The sequence below is a fragment of the Manis pentadactyla genome, chromosome 1, assembly GCF_030020395.1.
Source record: "Manis pentadactyla isolate mManPen7 chromosome 1, mManPen7.hap1, whole genome shotgun sequence".
Lineage (NCBI taxonomy): Eukaryota > Metazoa > Chordata > Mammalia > Pholidota > Manidae > Manis > Manis pentadactyla.
In genome coordinates, this window is record NC_080019.1 from 233,405,301 (window position 1) to 233,427,129 (window position 21,829).

The 21,829-nt window shown below is 42.6% G+C and overlaps 1 protein-coding gene across 5 annotated transcripts in view; it reads left to right on the forward strand.

Moving 5' to 3' along the window:
• Positions 1-21,829, forward strand: part of SFMBT1 (Scm like with four mbt domains 1) — a 117,980-nt gene that overhangs the window by 987 nt on the left and 95,164 nt on the right. Inside the window, exon 1 of one of the 5 annotated variants that reach the window (XM_036877675.2) lies at positions 22-216. The exons of the other annotated variants lie outside the window; for them this stretch is intronic. The gene's annotated coding sequence lies outside the window, so the exon portion shown is untranslated. Of the gene's footprint in view, positions 1-21; positions 217-21,829 lie in introns of those variants that run through there. 5 annotated transcript variants of the gene reach the window in all.

The following is a 21,829-nucleotide window of genomic DNA, read 5'->3' on the forward strand; positions in this document are numbered from 1 at the left end:
GCCGGGGCGAGAGGGCACGAGGTGGGACAGCGCTGGCGGAGGGGAGTTTCGGGGGCGTCCCCCAGCCGCCGCCGGCCCGCCGCGCGCCGAGTCCCGCTCTGCGGAGGCCCGAGGGACCCCGCACGGGCGCCAGGAAAGCGACGGATTTGCAGACCCCTGGTGTGCCTGCTCCCCTGGAGCCACATTGTTAGGACGTCCCACTTGATTGCATCGCAAGTGAGTCGCCTGAAAATGTAATTGTTCATTTGCCAGCCGCCTTGAGCAACAAGGAAGCTGTGTCTTCGTGTGTGCTCTTTGCGGCCTGTCGGCCTAGTGTTTAGAGGGATGTGTTGGATCCTTCTAGGTCGCAGGTAGATCCAGAGTTCGGATTTGTTCACAGTGTCAGAAAAGTAACGTCCCGGTGCAAACGGGAGTGGCCCAAGGTCAGGACACCGTGCTGTCTCTGCGGTTGTCATTCACTACCTGCCTTATTATGGGTACCTGTTTTATTTACCCTTTACTGGTTTGGCTTTCCTCATTTACAGAGTTGGAGAATGAATAGATCATCTTCCTAAATGCTTTCGCTTCTAAAATTGGAAGACTTTAAAATGAAAGCTAAAAAAACCCCAAAAAACCCAGCCTGTATTTTGAGAGATTTTACATAAAAGTGCTTACAATGTGCATCTTTATTAAAATGATTTTTAGAAACTATAGACTGATTTATGTAGTTTATTATCTAAACAAAGACATTGGAGAGCATGTTTCAGTGTGTTTGAAAAGTTGTATTTTTTTATTGAGGTCTAACAGTAAGATCTTAAGAGTACATACAGTTCAATGACTTTTTACATATGTATTTGCCCTGATAACCACATTCTAGTCAAGATGTAGAGTATTTTCAGCTTCCCAGAGGGCTCTCTTTACTATTTCTTCCCCCAGTAAATACCTCCCCACTCCCCAAGGCGGCCACTATTCTGATATCCATCACCTCTGGTGAGTTTTTATTCAGAACAGGACCCTTTTGAGGGTGAAAGGCGGCAATAATAATAGGCTGAAGGACAACAGATGTGTACACCTGGAGTTATGGTCCATTCTGCCATGATCTGGAATGCTTGTGTAACAGTTCTTAGGCTTTTTGCTACCTAGGCTAAGTAAAATTCTGACCTCAGAGACTTGTCAGTCAGAAGGTCACTTTTTAGCTGAGGCAATACTTTGCAGCCTTAGATCTGTGGTTCTGGAAGTCCTTGGGGTCACAGGCCCCTTATTAATCTATTACTTACCATTTTTGGAATACAGGTATATTTGCAGACAGTGCACTTGGAGAATGAATCATGAAGTTCCCCAACACGTCAGAGTTTAAGGTTTCAGTAGATGAATCAGTTTCTTAAAGCCTAGAATTTGCTGAGAAAATTGAATGAAAATTGATTTTTTAAAGTTCAGTGAATTAAAGAATGTGCGCATGAAGCTTTAACAACCTTTTAAATGACAGCAGTTAACTTGATTTATGTATTAAGGGTATTCTCCTGACTTATCAAATCATTAAAACTCTACTGATGAAAGCAAAAACAAATGGTAACTAAAAATTATGTCAGGTGTGATTTTTTAAAAAATTTCAACCTGATTAAGATACCATTAAGACCCCAGGAAGTTAGGTTTTTTATATTCTCCACTGTTGCAAGTACTTAAACAATTTGCTTATCCTTCCTAAATGCCTTTTAATAATAGTCTTGTATCTTTTCTTGTTTCTGCTAAAGGAGAGTAGCTGCATGTTGTAAGTAAATTCTTGTTAGTTCTTACAAAGGCCTGTGTTTTTACCGCAAGGACATATGTGTGATAGGAAACTGGGAACTGGCTAAGGCCTGTGGTAGGGATGTATGCAGTCATTGTCCACAAAGTCCAAAGATTTTCTTTTGTGAAATAATTCTGCTAAAGAATGCTGTTTTTCTGTGACTAAGCCAGCCAACAGACTGGCCTTCATCTCAGTTGGCTTGGGTCACTCTACCCCAAGATTCATAACACCATTAGCCAAGAGGGTAATTGATCACTTAGTGATAATTGATCCACTATTTCTGTTTTTTTGTTTTTTTGGTGTCTCTTTTAGATTTCTTAGTTTTTGCATTATCGGATATTTAACATAAAATTTATCACATTTTTGAGAGATGCAAGCAAAGAGATGCAAAACGAGAAACAAAATACATGTTGAAAGGGCATTTCCTTTTTTGATATTTGTTTCTTTGTAAACTGACTTTTCTCTTTAAAATCACTTTTCCTATCCCTAATCTTGCTGCTTCTGGGAGTACTTTTGCTTTCCCAGTGGCACCTAGATTGGTCCTGGTTCTAGAATGATGGTAATGATGGTATAGAAGCAGATATCATTTGACTCTGAAGGTTATGGAAGAGATGAACTGTATTTTTTTTTATGATTTCATGTTATGTTCCCATTAAATAAATGAGTACAATCCAGAAAGCAGAAGACCATTGTGTAGGCAGGTATTTTGAATGATAAGTATTTTTATATTTAAATTTTTCTATCTAATAATTTCCGGAAACTTCATTTTATGGACTTATTTGCCTTTTAACCAGTATTTCAGAATAAATGAAATGAGAATAAAAGAACAGGTATCAGTAAATGGTGCATCTTTGTTATGGCAGGGTATTTTTCTTTCAGTAAATGGCATTTGTTACCTAACCGGGATGTTTTGTAATTGAAAAAATATTTCTCCTTATACATAATTGTTAAATTGGGTGGCAGTCTCTGGGGATTTTGGTTACCTGGGAGATTTTGAACCTTAGACTCTGGGGAGTGGGATTTTGATACAACTCTATGCTTCCTCAAGTGATACGATCCCCATTGGAAAACAATTTAGAAAGGATGTAGTCAGGTTGCTACAAGTTCATTTTTAAACTCTACAAAAGTGGGAGAGAGGATAAGAACTAAGACAAGTTATTAGTGGAACAATTATGACTTCACTGCAGGAGTTTTAACAAGTACGATTGTAAACTTTTGCCTGTAACTCAGACGTACCTGAAGATTTGTATATAATTATTTTCTAGTCTTTTTTATTTAAGAGAATGTTTATAGCCTTATTCAGCTCTCTTTGTCTTTAGATGATTACTCAGGGATATAATTAAGAAACAAAAAATGTAGTCTATATATTATTACTAAAAGATAGGAAGTCCTTGTTGAACTTTGTGATTTGGTAGGTGAGTAATGTAGGGGCCAAGCCCTTGGTTGTACAGGGAGAGGCTGTTGCTAACGGGGTATGTATACAGTGCTGCATGCAGGCTCCTTTTGGATAATCTTTTCTTCATCTAGAGGAAAGGAAATGAGGCCAGGTGGGGTCACATAGGGCAGTGGGGAGAACCTGTGTAAGTTACAAGTGCAGGACAGCCACGTGTTTGGAAAGACAACACAAGATAGACAAGAAATGTGGCAATTATTAAAATACTGCAAGAGTTTTTTTCCTGCTGAAATTCAATTTAAAGTGTTAACCAACAAGTATTTTGAATTGAATCCAAATTATTATTATTTTTTAACTCTGACTGGTTTAGAAGTATTGAGGTGACTGCTATGTAATATTTGTTCTGTGATAAGGCTCCCTGAGGGTCCCCATGGTTTTTCATTTCTTTTCACATTAATTTGCCACCCTGACTAGAGTGCTTTCTCGTCTGTGAATTTTTGCTGTGTTCTTTCTTCTGGGTCACTTCCTGTGGAACGTGCTTTTCCATGTTAAAAGTAATATATGATAATTTGGAATTATAAATTTAAGACACCATTTTGGCTCATTTCATTCATGTCATTATAAAATAACCTTGGAGTGATTACATAATGATAACACAGATGCGCCTAGCATATCACTTGTCCAGAACATGGTAAATGATGGTGAAGTAAATTTTCATTATTTTTAAAAGTCTAATTTTTTTACTTGTGGTAAAATACACATAACATAAAATTTACCATTTTCAAGTGTACAGTTCAGTGGCATTAAGTACATCCATAATGTTATGCAATTGTCATGCTGTTCATTTCCAGAAATTTTTCATCTTCCCAAACTGAAATCTGTAATTAAACCTTAACTCCCCATTCCTGCCTCCCCCAGCCCTGGCTTCCCCCATTCTACCTTCTGTCTCTGTGAATTTGACTTCTCTTGTATCACCATAGTGATACTCCTGTGAGTGGAGTCATGGGGTGTTTGTCCCCATGTCACTTAGCATGTGTCCTCAGGGGTCATCCACGGTATAGCCTGTGTTTTGGAATTTTCTTTTGAGGAAATACATTTTTAAAAATGTTTCCACAGCAGGTAAAATAGAAGTCACAGAACGCTGCACATTGAGCCTCACTTACTTCCCTGGGAGGAGCTCTGTAGGTGCCCAGCTGAGAACCAGCTCCTTTTTCTTTATCTGCAGTTCTGACACACTTGGTTACTCTAGTGACAGGGAGAGATGGAAGCAGGGTGTGACAGCCGGGTGGGAGACAGGGAAAGTGAAAGACAAAGGTCGCTGCAGCCTGGGGTCTCACTTGCATAGGGATGGAGAGACCGTTCTGGACCGAGGATGCCATCATACTGTGTGTAGGCCTGAGTGAAAGCATTCTACCCAAAAGAGTTACCCTGAAAAGTTTGTGTTCAAATTGTAGCTAAGCCTTCATCTATCTGAGAGTATGATTATGCAACCATGCATTCCCCTGCTTCGGGTTTGCCATATTTCATTCACTTCTGTATTAATGGAAAGCTATTAAGTATTTAAAGAGTTTCAGTAACTTGCATAATAATGATACCACATAGTTAATTGTATTACTTTAGCTCTGTGTTTTTGAAATAAAGATGTCCAGTCAAGGTAGAGAGAAGGCAGGTTGACAGAATTAAGGATTGCGTATCGATCAGTTAGTGGTCAGAATGGCTAAAGAGGCTTTTATTATTATTTTCAATGCCTGTATTAGGGTAGTAAGCATGGAGAGTGTCTCCTGAATACTGTTTGTTCCCCAGGGGAAGGCAGACACCATAGATCACCTCTTGATCACCCCCTGCTTCTTTCTTGAGAAGGGTACTTTGACTTTCTTGAAACCCTTGAAGAATTGACAAAGAATGTCTTGAAGCCTGATTTTTGGTCTCATAAATTACTGCTCAGTTCTTAAGAAAATCATAGTGGTTAGTTGTTTCCTAGATTCATAGGCTTTTCTGAAAACATCAGTTTTGGGCACTAGTAAGCCCGTTGTTCACACCATTCTACCCCCATTGTGTACCAGTGATACTCTTGAATGTCAGTTAAATATGTTGAAAAGTCCAATTTATATGCCAGAGTCAGTTTGTTAATTTTTAAAATAAAAATTGAAGTTTCTAAGTAAACTGTTGGAAGAGACAGTCTCTTTTTTTTAAATAAATAGGTAGGTGGTCTTCCCAGGAATATGGTTTCCTTTGATTAGTGTTTATTTTTATTATTGAGTAAAATGGACAGAGGTAAGTGGTCTAGGAAATAAAGCTAGAAACTTGAGAAACTTTGGGGGTTTTGTTTTTGTTTTTATGGTCATTTATGATACCTAAACTCCTTGACCTCTTAATATAATAAACGCTTACCATTTTCATTTTGTTCCCTTTTTAAGGATGGCTTTCCAGTCCTCAGTCATGAGTTATATTCACGTGTAAAATATGTGTAGTTTTTATTATTGTTAGTATAAGTAACACGGCACAAATTGGGAAACAGACTTAGATCTGCTTTTAGGCTTTATCTGCACCTGGTTTTCCTTAACGGCACGTAGGGGCTCCTAGGTGGATGGAGAGAAGCTTTAAATGACTGTTGCCAGACCCTATTGCCAGCAGTAGCTGTGCCAAGGGAGGCAGAGGGTTGGGTGGGCTCTTCTGGCCTCCCCTTCTGAGGGGGTCTCCTTCCTCTGCAGTGTGTGCTTGAGGAGGACTCCAGGAGTCCTTCAGCCAGACCCAGGGCTTTAAGGCCCAGCAGGGTTCTGAAGATGGCCCCCCAACCCCTGACCTTTACCCTGATTTTGGCTTCTTATTAACTTGGTCTGAAAGGAGCTCTTTCCAGAACAACTCTGCTAGTGAAATCTTAGGTTCTGGTATGGTATTCTTTTTCCATAGCCTCCTTGAGAGGCTTCCCTACTCTCCCTGTCTCATCTTTGACCTCGTTGTGACCTCCTTTTTCTCTCAGTGTTCCAGCGCCTTCAGGCCTAGACCCTCTGTGCAGTGTTTCATTTGCTCCCCAGCCCCTGTCCTTTACTCTTGCCCCCCTGCCCTCCTGTAGCCTCTCTTCTGTAGAATGCCACGCCATTCAGTCCAGCCTTGGGCCTCTCTGCTCCTGGACACAGACTGCTCCAAAGGCAGCGTCTCTTGGGGTGTGCCTGTGTGTGGGTGGCTCCCTTCAGTCCAGTCTGGAGGCAGACCCTTTTCTTTTTGCCTTCTGTGACCTTTTCAGACCCTCCCTGTTTCTCGGTTTACATCTATCCCTCTGGTTTCATCCACGTTTAGACTTCACCTGGCCCTTGTGCCCTCCTAAACCTTTCTGCTGAGCTTCAGGCCCCTATGGCTCTGCTCTCTGGCCCTCGTCGGTTTGATGCCCCACTGGCCCCTCAGAATCCGTAGGCCCCAAGCAGAGTCCCCATTCTGACCCCGCGCTGCCGCTCCTGTGGCTGGCCTGTCTGCCCAGGCCCCTGTCTTCGCCTCCCTCCTCGGTGATGGTGTTAGTCTTGTCCCCCGGCAGCTTTCCTCTGGAACTCACCAGCCTTAAGTCTTGAATTATCAACCCCTGACTTAAGAATGTGCAGTTCTGACTCATTGGCCATTTTTAAAACTTTGTTCAAATGAAATCTTTCTAGGAGCCCAGTCTGTAAATAACTAAAGCTAAAATTCTCCTGGTGGGACGGGGAGAAGGGCCAGCCTTCTGTCCGGTCCCTGGGCCTCCCAGTGCTCCCTCTGCCTTCTCCGGGCAGAGCTGGCGGGGACAGAGCCTCCCAGAGCTGCTGCAGCCGCCCTGGGGTGCCCCGTGGACTTGAACCCTGCTGTCTGTTCTGCATCCCACCTCTTTCCCATTGGTCTCCTTGGAAGTTATTTTTGTGAATGATCAGCATAAAATTAGTTCCACTGGTGAATCTTGCCAAGGAAAAGGAAGGCCTCTTGGGAGAGTGAAGCTGGGTACCAAAAAGAGCCAGCTTCATGAAACGCTGAGCCTTCGGAAGTGGCCAGGGTTCCTTCCCAATTATTAAGTCTCTACTGACTCTTGTCTTTCTTGGAAGCTGCATTTCTACAACAGGAACATTCAAGATAAACTTAGTTTACTTTTACCATTTTTGTTTTATTTACCAGCATAGCAGGTTTTTCAACCCTTATTGTAACTAAAATGTTAAACTTTTGTAGTAAAAAATAAAAACCTTGTCCTAGTGCCTGCAAATGGTCCCCCCACGTCATCACTTCAGTCCATCCAATACACTGACCACATAGAGTTTTCTAAACAAACTTGATTTTATCACATAAAACCCCACTACTGGCAGGGTAAAGTTCAAACTCCTCAGGAAAGTACACAGAATCCTTGAAGAGCTTGCTCAGCTCACCGCCCTCTCACGTGCCCTCCCTCCAGCACTGAGATCCCAGCATCCCAGAGCCTTCCCTGCACATGTCCTCTGCCTAGAGGGTCCTTCCACTAAGGTGTGCTCCCAAAACGTCCATCTCACAGGTACCCCTTTCACACCTTTTGCCATATTTGAGTACCACAAGTATTCTTTTAATATTTTTAAACTTGATTTTTAAACATTTGACTTTTAAATTTTATGAGGTATTATATTACATTTAAAAAATAAAATAGTGAAATGAAGTAGTAATAAGTCTAATCAGTTTATTAAAATACATTCCTTCAGTAGGGTTCCTGACAAAGCCATTTGTACTTAACGTTTTTAAAAATTATGTACCTAATAATAGGTGATATAAATAAAGGAATTGTTGATTTTTTTTTTTTTTTAGGTTTAATGGTGGCATTGTGATTATCTAGGAGAATTCCCTTACTCTTGGGAGATAGCAGCTGAAGAGTTTAGAGGTGAGATATGGTATCTTCAGCACTTTCCAGATGGCTCATGAAGTGTACATATATGCACACGTATAGAAAGAGAAAGCAAATTGGGAAAATTTTATTAATTTTTGAAACTAAGTGGAGAGTATTTGGAATTTTTTCAAAATCTCTGGTAAAAGCTGCTTTGGGGGAATATACAAAAGGCTGCAAAAAAGTTGATACTAAAAAAGTTTTTAACCCCAGTTCACAGTGGGTGGTCACACACACGGCGCACAGCCCACATGTTGAAGTCACATTTACATTTAGACTACCACATTTTCATTAGTTGTGGGAAAAACAAATTATTGAAGTTCTTTTTTTCTATTACTTTTTTTATTGAGGTATAATTGACATACATTTTATTAGTTCCAGGTGTACAATGTAATGATTCGGTATTTGTATACACTGAGAAATGGTCACTGCAGTAAGTCTAGTGACATCTGTCACCATACATAGTGATGAAGCCTTTTTTTCTTATGATGAGAACCTCTAAGATTTAGCAACTTCCCATTATGCAGTGCAGCATTTACTATAGCTGCCATGCTGTGCATATATCCCCAGGACTTACTGATTTTATAACTGTAAGTTTGCACCTTTGAAATTCTTAATAAAGCCTTATTTAAGCAATACCTGTGGAGTACCAGTTGCATGTTTTGTGTTAACTTTTTCCTTCATTCTACTTTAATTCTACATATATACTTTAAAAGAAGGAGTTCTTGGTAGCCCCTAACTTGTCTTATGTCCCCCAAGCGGTTTGGGTCTTGCACTGAGGGGGGTGCGCTAAGGAAGGCCTGCCTGTCATGGAAGACTCAGGTCTTCTGTGAAGTCGTCTGTGCCGGACTCCTCCAGCTTGGTTAGCCACGCCTGCCCTGGCCACTCGCAGCATTCTGCGTCTCCCACTCCTGTAAGCATGGCGGTTGTGATCATTTGTTCAGAGGCGCTTGTTCTTACCTCCTCCAGACTGTGTGCCCAAGGTCGGACACCCTGCTCTTTTCCTCGTCACTACCTTGCACCTGACCTAGAGGAACAATAGCTGAATGAAGGCGCAGAAGCCGACTGCAGCACCACTGTTCGCAACACTATTTCTACTTGGAAACATTGTGCTCTAAACAAGAAGCTGTTAGGTTTAATTAGATCCCTTCTTGTCACCCCAGGCTTGGGGCCTGCAGTGGCTTTCAGAGGAGTGGGAATAAAATCCTTCTCCTTTAGGGGCCTGTGATGCCCTCTGTAGTTTGTGCTCTGCCACTTCTACACTTCGGGGCCCTCTGTCCCACAGTCCAGCCATGTGTTTTTCTGTCCCTCCACGTACACCGAGTTTGTCACACTTAGTTCCCTTTCATCCTGAAGGGCTCTGCTTGCTCGGTGATGAAGCCTTCCGTAAACATCCCACCTCCACTCTAGCATACCTTTCTCGTCACTGTATGAGATTATCTTAATTTTAGTTCATTTTAATACTTACCATTTTGATTTATTGTAAACGCCTTAAAGCCAGACTGTATTTAAAGCCTACTCCCTGGATGCTTCTCCCTGTCCTGTGGAGCACGTGTACTAACGTGCTGCTCGTTGCTGTTGTCAGCTCCACGGATACAGGAACCTTGTCTGGCTGTTCGTCAGCATGCATCCCTGGTGTGAGGCGTGCGTAGCAGATGCATAGATATTCAATGGGGGTGTGGGTAAACCAACTTGTAAATGATCTAAGAGACAATTTTTTTAGAACTCCAGGAATTGTTTGTACACTGTTATAGTTTAGTTCTGAATGCTCAGACATTTTTTTTCCTTTATGTATTCATTTTTTTTTTTTTTTGTAGATAATTATTTTTTATTGAAGGGTAGTTGACACACAGTATTACATTAGTTTCAGGTGTACAACACAGTGATTCAACATTTATATACATGATAATTCTAGGTACCAGCTATCACCATACCAAGTTGTTACAATATTTTGACTATATTCCTTATGCTATACATTACATCCCGGTTACTTATTTATTTTACAATTGGAAGTGTGTACTTTTTTTTTGTGTGTGTGTGAGGGCATCTCTCATATTTATTGATCAAATGATTGTTAACAACAATAAAATTCTGTATAGGGCGGTCAATGCTCAATGCACAACCATTAATCCACCCCAAGCCTAATTTTCATCAGTCTCCAATCTTCTGAAGCATAACGAGCAAGTTCTTACATGGAGAACAAATTCTTACGTAGTGAATAAGTTACATGGTGAACAGCACAAGGGCAGTCATCACAGAAACTTTCGGTTTTGCTCATGCATTATGAACTATAAACAGTTCAAATATGAGTACTCATTTGATTTTTATACTTGATTTATGTATGGATACCACATTTCTCTCTTTATTATTATAATTTTTAATAAAATGCTGAAGTGGTAGGTAGATACAAGATAAAGGTAGAGAACATAGTTTAGTGTTGTAAGAGAGCAAATGTAGATGATCAGGTGTGTCTGTAGACTGTGTGTTAATCCAAGCTAGACAAGGGCAATAAAACATCCACGTATGCAGAAGATTTCTCTCAGAACAGGGGGGGTGAGGTTCTAAGCCTCACCTCTGTTGATCCCCAATTTCTCACCTGATGGCCCCCCTGTGACTGTGCCTGTCTTAGGTTGTTCCTCCCTTGAGGAATCTTACCCGTCTCTGGCTAACCAGTCATCTTCCGGAGCCATACAGGGAAATGTAAAGTTGGTAAGTGAGAGAGAAGCCTTATTGTTTGAAAAGGTTAGCTTTTTACTTCTTTGCATATTAATGCCCTGTGGCTTCTATGCCCAGCATTTGTCTTGAGGTATCTTTACCACTTGGAAGAATTATGATACTCGGTAAATTTGATATGAGGCACGAATTCTATTTAAGGGTTGTAATTAGGAAGGAAGAAGAAAAGCTATAAAAGTAGCAGGCGGAAGAAAACATGGGAAGATTGATTATTTCTTTGACATATCTTCTTGTAGAGTAACTTCAGCATGAATAGGTTTTAAACTACTAATAAAATTGCACACACACATTAACATAATAGGAGTATAGTTACATAACCAAAGCATACCTGTAATTACCAGCCATCTCCAGTGAAACCAAGAAAACCAGTTAGGCACCTTAGGCATTTGTGAAAACTTATCTATGATATGGTGGATATTGTCCAACTGAACTTGAACAGTCTGAGAGAAATCAGACAAATTAAAACAACCCATTCCTGGGGACTGTTCACATCCCATATGTTCTTTTAACAGTAAATAGTCTGTAGTTGTAAGATTTTGGAGCGCTACAATTTGCACTTCTCCTAATTCTTGGTTGAGTTCCAACAGTATAGATCCAGTCAAATTTGTTGTTTTACTGTATGCACAGGCCAGCTTAGATATCTCCCCCTTCATTCCCATGGCAAGTCCAGGAACTGGTGGGATGGTGCATCTACAGCTGTAGCAGTGCGTGGATCTTTGTTGGGGTTTTTTGATGATCATCTTCTGGCATGAGTCTTCCAGAGAGTGCTGATGTTGGAAGTTCTTTTTCATATCGTATCTTAGTTCATTTTCGGGGTATGCTCAGACTTTTTTTAAGAGAAGTCAATATTTTGTCATATTTTGCTGCTCAGTGTCTGTTTAATGTTTTAGGTTAGCAAAATTCCTTTCCTCAACTCCATTTTCTTTATCGTATTAACTTATAAATCCCTTTTTCCAGATAACAGCACATCCTTAGATCTTTGACAAATATATTTCCATTAGTAAAAACCAGATTGAAGGGCGTTAGCTCTAGGCCTTTGCTTTGATGTTCACAGTGATAGTTACAAAGAAGCAGCCAGCAGTCTGGTGCTCTGTGGGTGTGGGGTGGGGCACCCCGCTTCCTGTGCCCTGGTGTGGCTGAGGAGAGCCTGTTATTTGCAGGTGTGTGAGCCCCAGGCTGAGCTTCAGAATCCAGTGCAGGTGGCTCCCCGGTGCTCCCACCCCTGCCAGCTGAGCCAGTGCTCTTCCCACTGAGGGCGCTGATGCTCTGTCCAGATGAGGACCTGCTACCCCTGAGCCCAGGGTGGGGGAGTGCCAGCAGGTGACAGAGGGCGTACCAGGCTTAGGCTTTGCCTGCAACCCCCCACCCCCGAGTCCTGCTTGGAAATGGAGAAGTTTTAGAAATTTTGAAGCTATGGGGGAAAACCCTCTGTTTTTTTACTGAACTATAGCTTAGGACATTTGGATTCTTCAGTAATTCTAAAGTTCTTTTGTTTAGAAACAAAACATATGAAACTGTTAACTCATAAAATATGAATAGTATGTAATATTAACATATGAAATGTAATTGAACTTTAGTTTCAGATTTATTAATGTTTATGTTTGAATCATTTAAGCTTTGGTTACAATAGAACCAAACATTTAAGGGGTTTTTGCACCTAGGTTTGAGAAGCAAGTGTAAATTTTTTTTTAAGTATATGGCAAGAAACTGAAAGTTACTGTGGCTTTGACTGAGGGTAGAATGGACTTATGCATATCCCACTCCCCGTTTACCTGTTTCACTGAATGTACATTTTGCTACAAAGAAGTTATAGGTAAGAAAGCTGAGATTGCTTTTAATAGGCATCACTTTTTCTTCCATTGCTTTATTTGTATCACAGACTTAAATACACCTTAAAAAAAATGTTTTTAGAAAAGGGATATGGGTACATAGTAAAAAATTTTTTAAATAGGTAAAAGATTGTACTCCTTTACTGAGACCGGCAGCCCCTTCTGGAAGCCACTGTTATTCCTACTTCCTTTAGTTTTTTTTTTTCCCAGAAAAATTCAATTTGGGTAAAAATATATTTCTCTACCCACTTTTTTAATAAGTCAATTGGTAGTACTCTTTTGATTTAAAATGTCTCAGATGTGGTCAAGCACACACTGATTTGCCTCGTTCTCTAATAATGATTGCCTAGTATCTTGTTATGTGGATTCACTTCATTCAGTCAGTTCCCTAGATGTATATGTTTTGCGTTATTTCCAGTTTTTGTATGTTATAGACAGTATCATCTACTAATGATGACTGTATTTGCTTGGATAAAATAAGCTTTTTTCCCCTGTTAGTGTATTTATAAAGGTAGACCATTTTCCAACCACTCCCTGCACCCCAAATGCAGGAGAGCGAGAAACTGGGTGCAGTAGGGTTAGGGGAGCTGGGGGGTCTTCCCCACCCTGCCATTCTTTCCCCTTCCCTGCCAGACCCTGTGGGTCTGCAGGTGGCCTCCGAGGTGTTGACTGTGCTCCCCTACTGCCTGAGTGCATGCTGCTTGTTAGAAGTTTAGGTAATTTGTTTTTGTATTTTGGTGGCAGCTGGACTTGTCTAACAAATTACATAACTTTTTGAAAAAATTTTCATATGCTTTTGTTTATTGACAGAAATACAGTTTTTAAAGCTGATTTTTATCAGAGCTACTTGGTGACGAATTTTAAACATGGTGCCCTGGCTGCTGTGCAGTGATTGCTGAAGAAACTGATTTCGGGATCTTGATGCCTTCCGTAGTCCAGGCGCTCAGTAGTCCGAGTCCTTGGCTAATGCCCTTTACTAAAAGAAGTTCTGAATGCTCCCAAGAGCATACATTCGTACCCCATTAGCATCTGCTGACTGCTCCTGCCTGTGAAATGCTTTCCTCAAAATAGGGGAATAATTCATGGTAACATATGCCTCTTTTAAAATTGGAGTAGATATTCCTAGCCCAGGCCTGCTGTGGCTTACTGAGGACATTGACATGGAGGCCTTGGGGGCAGGAGCTGGTGGCCTGGGCATGGCTCAGCAGCTCAGTGTGCTGCTGCGCTCTCCTGGGTCGGCATGTGTGCTCGGCTCTGGCCTTCTTTCTGCCATTTATTTTGTGTTCTACTGGGTAGTTTAGACCCACGAAGGCAGACAAAAGGATGCGACTTGTAGACTTGGACCGGTGGCCAAGGAGCAGCATCACACAGCGTCAGAAAGCAAATCTTACGGCTTATTAAGGCACCTTCAGGAAGTGCTCTGAGAAAACCTAAGTGTAGAGGTCAGTGGCCGTGCGGGTTAGGCAGGATGTTTATGTTGTGAAGGGTCTTGTGAGCATCGGGGCAGCCTGGCAAGCTGGCCCATCCGGTGTGTAAAGACAGGTGGAAAAACAGTGGCTCAAAGGCATGTTTTAACTCCAGAGGTTTTGAAGAGGACTGAGTACAAGCAGGTTGTCTGTGCATACTGCCTAATAAATGCACACAGGGACTCTGCTTCGGTGACCTCTGGTTCTCCCCTCATTCTTGCTGAGAAAGGCACTCCTGACTGGCTGGCATGCACACTAGGACTCGTCAGAGGTAATGACTGCAAGGGAGATGGTCGATGCTGAATTTCTCTTGTGAAATATACAGCACCCCTTTTTGGAGGCAGAGATGTTACTGCTGGCTAGGAAGTTGTGTTTTTTTCTCATAAGTGAATTGGAGGCACCACCATCTGATACCATCAAACATCATTTAGCAGATGCTAACTAGCTGTGCAGTGAAGCAGTGGCCAGGAGTTTAGGGAATGCAAAATTGAGTAAGTTCCTGCCCTGGAGAAGCTTTTATTACTGGGATAAAATACAGTATAAAACAGTTTGTGTGTAAGTGCTGTCAGAGGTACAAAGTGCCTACTGTGGGAAATAATTTTGGCAGGGCGTAGGAAGGGGTAACTTATGTCTTTATAGGATATTGTTTTGAGAATAGTTGTTGTGGAAGTAAAGGTCCGGGAGTGGGCAATCTGAATAGTTACTCAAATATTGTTAGCGTAAGACTTTCTAATCTAAAATTTTCAGTTTTTAATGGAGAAAGGCCCAGTGTAAAATAATAGTCCCGACCTTTTCCTCTTCAGATCCCTTTCCAAGCCCTTATCCTTTGTTCCGCTTCCTCCTAAAGCTCTGCAACGTTGGTGAGGTTCTGCTGGCTCTTCCTCTCTGAGTAGTGGAGGAAGCAAAGAACGGGCTACGGTGATCCCTGGGCTGTCACATCTGGTACTGGGGTCAGGCCTGCAGGGACCTGCCTGAACCTGGAGTGAGCAGCAGCTGGGCCGTGGGGATGGAGGGAAACTCTGTTAAACATGTGGTTGTGAGCATGAAGCTTGGCAGGAATTACAGTATATCCTACACGGGCCCCAGACTTTTTACTCTATGTTGGCTGTTGAGCTCCCCTATTTGCTCTTCAATTGCTGAGGGAGAATAGTATGCTGAGAGCTTATATGTGAGTCATTTGCTGTTGTGATTTTTGGTTCTGTGTGCATCTTCCCTTCTCAATACAGATTAAACTTTTTCTTATTATTAATTTAAAACACAAACTAGTTTTGGTAGCATGACAGGAAAGAGACCAGAGTAGTGAGTTCATGTTAGCCTGTTAGAGAATTTTGGTAGGGTAGGTTTTAGAAGAAATGAAGTGCCCTTTTATTAAAGCTTATTACTTTCCTGTTTATACCTTTAAGATGTTGTTTAGGACATAAATATTACCTTGGCAGTTTGCTTGCTTATGTAGTAATGTTTATAGTGTTAATGGTCAAAAAAAATTTCTCTCTAAGTGGTTTTAAACTTTACGTTTTCTCCATAGTGAAGACTTGCATTTGGGGGTAGAACTTGTTCTAAAGGACTGCACACAGGTATAGGTCATCTTTCTAGCCATGCGTTTGGGGGCAGTCTTAGCCCTACAGAACAGTCTTAGCCCAATACCCTGAACAAGCAAAATTGATTTCTAAGTGTGGGCACTAATTGTTATAAAGCTAATTGTTTTTCTTCTCTGATTCTTACCCAGTGTCACTTTCCTTTATGCATCATTCGGAACTGTTTTGCAACTTTCTGTTGACTAGACCCCATCAGCTGGGAGGGAGGTGTGTGGAGCTTGCGGGGGGCTGCGTAGCAGTGGCAGCAGTTAGCAAGGCAGCATCATGGGCTGGACGTAAGGGTTCCTCTGAGGCCACAGTTATAAAGGGCTCTTTAAAGTGTGTTCAAGACTATTGGTCTTAAGAAGATAAAACAGTAAAAATACATTATAGGAATATTTCCATCCACTATTAAAATATGTTTTGATGTTTGGAGAAGCACCAAGCTTCATTTACATCTGGGCTTTATTACCTTTGTCCAAAAATGAAGGGAATGGGGCTTCCAGTTTCCTTCTGTTTCTAAAACTCCTCACTGCTCTAGAAAATTTGCATGATAATTTTCCTCTTAGAAGTAGAGTTAATAAGGTAATACTTTATCTCTAATTATATCAGTTAAATAAAAACTTACAGGTACTTCTGTATTTCTATGGTGTTTCTTTTTAATTTTTCTATAAAGATATTAAAATTTTTATAACCCTGACATGTTATACATTAATTAATCCACTGTATTGACTATTGCAGAATGTTACTTGGAAATATTTTTCTTTGGCTAAAACCATTATATAGAGTCCTGGTAGGAGTCCTATGGAAATTTCTAATGGTGTGGATCTCAGCAAGACTCAGGATCATCCCCTGACTTTTAAAGGGTCAGATATGAGTTCAGATTATATTCAGAATTTGCTCACTGTCCTCCACTGTCACCACTTTGGTCCTAGCTTCATTCAGTCTCAGCTGGATTATTGCAGTAGCTGCCTAACTGGTTCCCCTCCTGCCCTTGCCCCCTCCAGTCCCAGAGGGATCCTGGTCACAGGTGGTTCACATGGTGCCAGTCCGGCTCGGAATGTGCTGCTGCAGCTGGATCTTGCTGCACCCCACGTGGCTCCTGTGGCCTAGTCTCCCCACCTTGCCGACTTCCTCCCCTCCTCTGCTCTGGCCGCACAGGACTCCTCTTCTCTGGCATGCCAAGGGGCTCCCTCCTTAGGGGCTCTTCATGCAACGCTCTGCCTGTAGAATGTGCATGTCCAGCTCTCTCACTTCTTGGGGTCCCCAAATCACCTCACTCCATGTGTATCTAAATTTTCAACCCTCCTCCAACATTTCATATCCCTGTTCTTGCTTAGTTTTTTTCTCCTTAGCATTTATTGTCCAGTGCTGTGCACTACACTTATCTGTCCTGTTTTTTGTCCCTCTCCTCCCCCAGAGTATAAGCTCTCTGAGGACAGGGCTGTTGTCTGTGTGGTTTACTATTATCTCCAGCACCTGGAACAGGGTCTGGCCTGTACTCAGTGCTCAGTAAAAGTTTGTTGAATGAGGGATAACTGCTTTGTAGCACAGAAACTGTGTATACCCCTCATTTCATAGCCTAGGCCCTCCCTGGTCTGTGAAGGATATAAATTCCTGAGTTTGGTGGGCTGTCCACTCAGGAAACCACTGTAGGTGCTTCATCAAAAGGTGCAAAAGGAAGGGCCTGAGGAGCACGGGCAGGGTGGCATTACTGAGAGCCTGTGCGCCTGCTTTTCCCCACGATGCTGCTGCCAGGGCCTGAGGGGGCCTCGGCCGAGCTGACAATGGGGTGGGAGGGTGGGGTGCAGCCTGATGATTCGGGGACAGTCAGAAGGGTGGGTGTGGGGCTAAGCCCTGACCTAAACTATCCAGCATAGGTGCTGTTTGTTTCATTCATGTTGCAGATGAACTTAGATGCAGAACAAACTAAATCAAGTACTTTGGGATTTAATGCCAACTTAATAGCACAGGGTGGCATCAGAGATCATGAGTGAAACATTAGAAAGCTACGAATTAAATCCCAGTTTAGCCTGGTCACATCCATGTGTTGAACCACAAAACTGAACTCAGCCTCCAGAAATGGAACATGACAGGAAACATATCTTCACTGTGGCTGTGATCTCGTAGTGTGATTAAGTGCTCATTTCCGTGAGTTCAGTAAATCTGTGTTTGGGCCCAATTGTGTTCCAGATTAGATCTCTGTCACCTAAAGGATCGTACTGGCCTCTGGTAATCTGATTAGAGTCGTTCCTCAGAGCCCTGCTGTCGTTTGGAGGCCTCCGGTGTCACAGGCCTGTACTTACAGCCCCTGCCCTGCTCCTCCGACCACCCCGCCCGCCCCAGGCATCGCCTCTTCTTCCTTTTCTCTTTTCACATGAACAAGGACACCGAAGTCGTCTTATACTTGATTGCTAACTATTCATGTTCAGTGCTCTTCATATTTATGATGTGGATCTGTCACTAATAAGCTTATTTTTATTAAGGGTGGCAACATTTTAGATCAAGAGGTGGAGGGAGAAGTAGCGGAAATGCATCTCCGCCTTGTCTTTTTCCCCCGCTTCCTGTGGCCCCAGTTAAGTCTGGCCCAGGGATTTAGGTTGAGTGTCTATTTCTTGAGGGGGAGGTCTGTCATCGATAGACCACGAAACTACCTTCTTCACCTGCCCCATGAAAAAAGAAAGACAAAATTAAATCCTGTGCACTGATCATATTTACAGATTTAGAACCTACCAAAAATTATTTTTTATGAAATTCATATTGTTCTTTTGTCCTTAAAAACTGAAATTCTAAGGGCTTTTAATGTTAAATAGTATCTTCAGAGAGTAGTTTATCATGTTTTTGATGAACTAGATTTATATTCAAGTGCTGGCTTACCTTATTCTTCAGCTAATTCCTTTTATTTAAGGATGATCCTGTGCTACTTGTAAACATAAGTAAACGGATCTCTCATGCGCTGTTTTGGCTCCGTCTCATTATGTTCATGGATTCACTAGTAAGGACATAATCGATTTCTTAAAATTGTACCAGCTGCAGCCCCTTAATTTCCTAATAGGATTTAAAAATTATTTTCTTTAATCCAAAGCAACTGAAAATAAACTTTTATTTTTGTTTTCCCATATAGCAGAGTATTTCTATAGCAAAAAAATTAACTGCCAGTGCAGCTTAGACTCTTCTGTTTTTTGTGCCACCTGATAAACGGGCTTAGTACTCGCCCTCTCATTGCTGACAGCCGTAGTGTTTGATTCAGTGCTGCAGAGAAGGAATCCTTGAGTGGAGGGACTGCGTGGGTGGGGATGCTGGCCTCTGCGGGCGGGTTTGCACTTAGTCTCTTCTGTAAGCCCCTTCTGAATTTGAAGTGCCAGTTTAGAAAGAAATATGACGTCATCAGAATTGTAGGAGCAAAGTGCTGTGTTTGAGTCTGGGCACAGTGGCTTCCTTCCTCTGCTGCATGCTTCCACCACCGTTCCCTTTTAAAGTTGCTCTGTGTTCGAGCTGTGGGCACCGGATGCTCCCACAGAAGATACTGGGGCCGGGGCCGGGCTGCAAGGCTGTGACACGGAGCAGGTGGGAGGGCAGCCCCACTCCTGTGTCCTCAGATGCTCCCACGGAGCTGCTGTCTTGCGAAATCACCTTTAGAAACTGCCATCAGTTTATTTAAGTTAAATTTCCAGATGGGAGCAAAGTGCACATCTATGGCCTAGGATACTTACGCGCTTTGACTTCTTAGAGGCATTTGCTTTTATTTAACTTTTTATAATGGGAAATCTTAAACATGTTCAAACAAAGAGATAATGATATAATATGCCCCCATTTCCCAATCACCCTGCATTAACATTTTGCTGTTTTAGAGGCATTTTCTAATGAATTTAAGCATGAAACACTTGCATTTTGTATGATGCTTTCCTCCTCATGGCATTATGTTGTAAGCAATTTTTCTCCTACTTTACAATGGTACGCTTAGGTCTACACTGATAACTCCTGAGACTGGTTGCAGAGAAGCAATAACCGAACTTGATCTTTCAGTAGAAATGCACTGTGTACAATAAAGATTGCTGCTGGAGCCGTACTTTATGAACAGGTTAGGTTATATATAGAAGATTACTGGTAGGCTCTGCTCAGCCAATGGGAACTTGTGCTCTCACTTGCAGTATGGAAAAATCTGTACTATAAAGCCCTAGTGAAGCTTTGTACAGATTCAATACAGATTGGAAATGTTTTCTTCCCCCACACGCCTCCTTCCTCCACCCTCACTTTGCTGCTTCTTTCTGCCATTCATTCTACAAGTATTTATTGGTGCAGCACATACAGCTCAAACGAGTGGAAGCTTGCGTTGTGGGAAACAGGGAGACAATAAACCTGTAAGAAAGTGAATAGAGACTAGTATTTGTGATGAATTCTGGCAGGTTTGAGTGATATGTTGAAGAATAGGATGTGGGGTGCTCAGTAGGGTGACAGAAAACATCTCTGTGTGCTGCCGACTTCCAGGCCAGGATGTGAAGGGTGAGGAGTGGCTGTGAGGACAGCACTTGCAAAGGCCCTGAGATGGAAGGGCCTCTGCTGACTTAGGGACAGTTTGAGGGCCTCTGGGTACATGGCAGAGGGAGTGGTAAGTGGGACCAGACCTTTCAGGCCTTGTAGATCCTGTAAGGAGTTGGGGTTTATCACTTCAGAGGCTACTGAAAGGCTTTAAGTGGGATTATGACAGGATCTCCTTGGCCTTTTACACAGGTGTCTACCTCCTGTGTGGAGAATGGACTCCCAGAGTGAAAGGGAAGGCCGTTTGGACTCTGCAGCTTGGAGTGGAATGACGGCAGTGACCTTGGACAGAAATGACTAGCTTGAAGATGTGTGGTGACAGCGGACTCGGCAGAATTTGCCTGGCGGATGGGGCAGGGGTCAGGGAGCCATCAGTGACAGTTGCTAAGGTTTTTGCTTGGTTGGTGTATAGTACTGAGATGGGGAGCCTGGGGAGCCTAGGGAGCCTTGGGTTTGGGGGCAGTGTGGAGTTCAGCTTTGGTGGCCTGTGCAGCATTAAATGGAGATTCCAAAGGAGTAAGACCTATATGCCTGGAGCTCAGGGTAAGTCCTCATAACATTGATAGTATTTATAGCCATAAATGTGTGTGACGTCAGCCAGGAAGAAAATCCTGAATGTATATGGGGGGGAAAGAACTCAGTGCCAACTCTGAGGAATTCCAGGATCTAGAGTTTGTGTGACTCTGGAGCAGCCAGCGAAGAAGGCTGAGGAGGACTAGCTAGAGGGAAGAAGGGAACCCGGAGCAGCAGCGTTACAGTAGCTGGGAGAAGCAGTGCTTGGAGGAACAGGGGCCGTTTACCTGGGGGGTGCGCGGCCCCGTAAGGTCAGGAGGAAGCATCGGATTTGGTGATTGGAAGGCTGTTGGTGACCTCGCTGGGAGCAGTGTCATGCGTTAGGACAGACTGTCGCCAGACTGGAGAGGAAGGGAGGAAGCAGCCCATGGAGGCAAGCCTCTGTGCTGGGACTTGCCACCTGAAGGGGAAGCAGGGGCGTGAAGTCCTTGGAGAGCGTAGGGGGCTGAGGGAGGTTTTCTTGCGTCCCTGGGTGGCACATTACAGCAGGTTTGTCTGTTGCTCTGGTGGGATTAATCTGCCTGAGAGGGATGCTGTGGCGACGGAATGACTGAAGGCTGCATGATGGTAAGTGGGTGACGGGGCTGGAATCCAGAGCCTCAGGGAGCCCCCCTTGGCGTGTGGGAGCAGGTGCAGGCAGGTGGTGGGGAAACCAGAGACGTTCTCAGCACTGCACATCGCTCTGCGTAAGTCACTTTCTTCTGTCCTCGTTCCTGCACTCTTCAGTTTTCTGAATATGCGTAGACATCCAGTTTGTATTAAAGAAATAAAGAAGTGGAAGTTTATTCTACTTACTGTACACTGAAGTACCTCTTTTCAAGGAGAGCAGAAAAAGGTTTTAGAAATAGTACAAGATGTATGGAGATGCTTGTAAGAAGTTACACTCAGTTCGTTAAGGAAATCAGAAATATTGCTAATGTTTTCTTGAAAAGGGAAGGTATAAGCTTCAGAAGAAGGGAAGAGGCATGGGGATGTGTTATTTTGTGAGGGTTCTTTCAGTATCAATGCTGGAATTCCTATGTAGGTTCAGCCTTAAACTTGACTGTGTAACATGTTGCCCTCCTGTCACTCTGCTGCATGAAGAAGGTTATTCTATGAA